Consider the following 3,001-nt stretch of genomic DNA (forward strand, 5'->3'; position numbering starts at 1 on the left):
TAGCCAACGAGTTTAATTTGACTAGCCAAATGCATGTGCTATGCACGTTGGTGAGAAATGAAATCTATTGGAGAGCATATAATCTGGTTTGACATTAGTACATCTTTACAGTTATGACTTATGAATGATTAAACCACTTCTCTCATACAATTGGGCGTGGTTAATAAGAGCATACATAGCTCAATCAAACCCCTTGAAGACCCAAACATAACTTCCTAGCTTGTTGGCCCCCCTTTTCCAGCACCACAATTTATTTGAGCAACTACACGTTCATTTGTGTCAAGGTATCACAAACAACCACACTCCTCCCTGAAGTGACAAAGTAATAAATACAACAAATATCAGCCTTATCAAAATAATTGAAGGATGAGACAACTTGATTCCCTTACAATTAGCCTTAACAAAAGTCATACAACAACAGGGAACTTAATTAAAAGACCAAAAACATATTCCAAAAAAAGGTAATTCATAAAGTGACAGAGATAACTAATGACTCCGAAATTCAAAAGCTTTGCCCCTGATTGTCGTTGGTGGTTTAACTGGTTTGATCAACTGAAATTTCATCAGAAAGCTCATGGAATTACATGCAAACCTTGGAAGACAATGTTCAACTTCAAGGAAAAAGAAGAGCAATGAGGATTTGGAGCAAGCTGAAGAAGGTAGTGGTTGGTATTCTTACATTTATATATTAGTAGGTCAAATAGGTGCAAATGTAAGATGATCAAAACTCCATCGATATGTCCATGAATCTCTTTAACCTGCTAAAAACAAATCTCTTCCACTAAGTTTATTATAAGTTTGAATTGAAACCCCTACTTAACATTGGGAAATATAGTCATGAGAATAGGATAAAATATATATAATAACTAAAGCTTACAATAAGAAATACGTACTTAAAGAGTGGGTACTTGGTTGAGATCCTTGGCTGCAACAGTGCAACTGCATAACTATATAGGACCTGCAAGACAAAAGATCTTGAGATTTGGAAGCTTGTCAAATATGTATTCAACTATTTATGCACGTAAGTTTATAGTGCAATTTTGAATAGTTCATACTAATTAGATACCTAAACAATAATAAGTATTTAGTGGATACATATAACTATATAAGACTGAATAGAATGAAAGAATAAGTTAATGGTAAATTAATGCAAAAGATACAGCACGGACTCAAACACTCTTTCAGTAAGAACTCACTGGTACAATCTGATAAATAGATTATACGATGTCGTGGTTCGTGCAATTGTAACCTTTACAGGTGTTATTAACTGCTTATAGGCAACCTGGATGTGGACATGCATTATAAGTCCAACCCTTATTGTGAAGTATTTTGGAAATAATTGCCTCACAAGTGAAATGGTTTTGTTGTAAATATGATGGTTTGTTAAATGGGACATGGAATAGGTAAGAAATGAAAGTTGTAGATTAATATATCTTCAATAACATACATGTGATGAAGCATCATTAGCTGAAGCAATTACATCTGATGGTGTTTTATTTTCTATTTTGGGACAACATTTGTGGAGTGATTCCTGGTGGCTGGTGGTGCTTGAGGAGGCTCTTGCAACAAAAATTTACTTTGAGCTAGTACTGCAGAGAAATGAAATTGTCTTGATAGTATAGTAGAACTAAGAGTTATAGGTATTCTAGTTGAATTTGAAATCTGAACAGTAAGCTGAATAGTAAATAGGTGTAGTGTGTGCCTGAGGTTTTTCTAACTAAATTGCTAAATAAAGATGCTACCTTTTCGTCTGTTAGCTACTATCAAGCCTGTGCGTAGAAAAAACCTTGTACAGAAACACCAACAAAAGGCCTCAAAACAGTCCTGAACACTATTTGTTTATTGTTTAGCTAGAGGTTAACAAATGTGTAGATACAACATACATCAAAATTGAAGATTAGCGAGGAACAGTTCAACAAAGAAAGCAAAGAAACCTCCCAATTGTTGCCTCTTACTACAAATGAGCTTTTTTAACAACACAAAAAGGGGCACTTTTTCAGAAGAAAAAAATATTAATTTTTGAATTGTTCTTAACAACATGAAAATAATTAACAGGTTAGGACCTTAAAAAAGCGAAGAAACTTGATGCTCTCAAGGTGCACTATGAGGCTTATGTATTCAGTTGTGAATTAAGGAATATTTTTGCATATTTACATACAACCTAAAGTCCTATGAACTGAAATATAGATAAAAAAGATCTGGCAATTTGGCTGACCGCTGACCTGTTGCATTGGCAACCTGAGGTCCAGACCCATGATCGTGTCGAGATCACCTCACCAAACTACAACTTTGAGTCTCCTCAATAATTCCTTCGAGCAAACCACATAAATAACCTCAAATTAGTTTAGTTAGGAATCAAATGCACAAATAACATCATTGTGTTTACTACTGTGTCTAGATTCATTATAAAAAATATTAGAGCGGACATGATGTTTTTAATTAAAATTTTATATAGCAAACATGGTGGGGTCAGGTAACTTTTTGACATATTACATTTTTTTATTTATTTGAAATTTCTAAAACATAGTACATCTGTACATGTAAACTGATGCATATCACGGTATTGCCTACATATAACATACCTCATGAGCTACCTATCCAAGGTTAAGGCAGATAACAGTCGTCTATTTTCTTTAGCCTTTCAAAGAAGGTATGGGCATTACCATCTCTATTGGGCCATAAGGGAAGTACTTGCTCACTTGGAACCCTGTATTCCTCAAACCAAACAATAACCCATCTGCCATTCCCTTAAGCTAAGCAAATTGGAGCTTTGGGTTTCCCTTTCCTATACACAAACCTTGTGCCTTGGCTGCTTCAACTTTCCCTACATAATCCATATATATATATCAACGTACACAAAAATCTAACGAAATACAAAAGGATACAAAATCTATGAAGGTCTTTGAATTTTACCAGACTCAAGGTTATGTGTGGCAAGTACTACAGCCCCAGTGCCTGTGAAGACCTTTTCAACCATAAACGACGCACACTCATTGTAGCA

General features: G+C 34.8%; 1 long non-coding RNA gene across 1 annotated transcript; it reads right to left on the reverse strand.

Annotated features, from left to right (window-relative positions):
* Positions 1 to 690: 690 nt before the first annotated feature.
* LOC147514998 (uncharacterized) lies at positions 691 to 2,313 on the reverse strand. Its single transcript, XR_015213338.1, has 3 exons — positions 2,223 to 2,313; positions 894 to 958; positions 691 to 758 (listed from the first exon to the last, which is right to left on the reverse strand). It is a non-coding gene; the product is annotated as an uncharacterized LOC147514998 (long non-coding RNA).
* Between the last annotated feature and the right edge of the window lie 688 nt (positions 2,314 to 3,001).

Source organism: Coptis chinensis, chromosome 2 (assembly GCF_015680905.1).
Source record: "Coptis chinensis isolate HL-2020 chromosome 2, ASM1568090v1, whole genome shotgun sequence".
NCBI lineage: Eukaryota > Viridiplantae > Streptophyta > Magnoliopsida > Ranunculales > Ranunculaceae > Coptis > Coptis chinensis.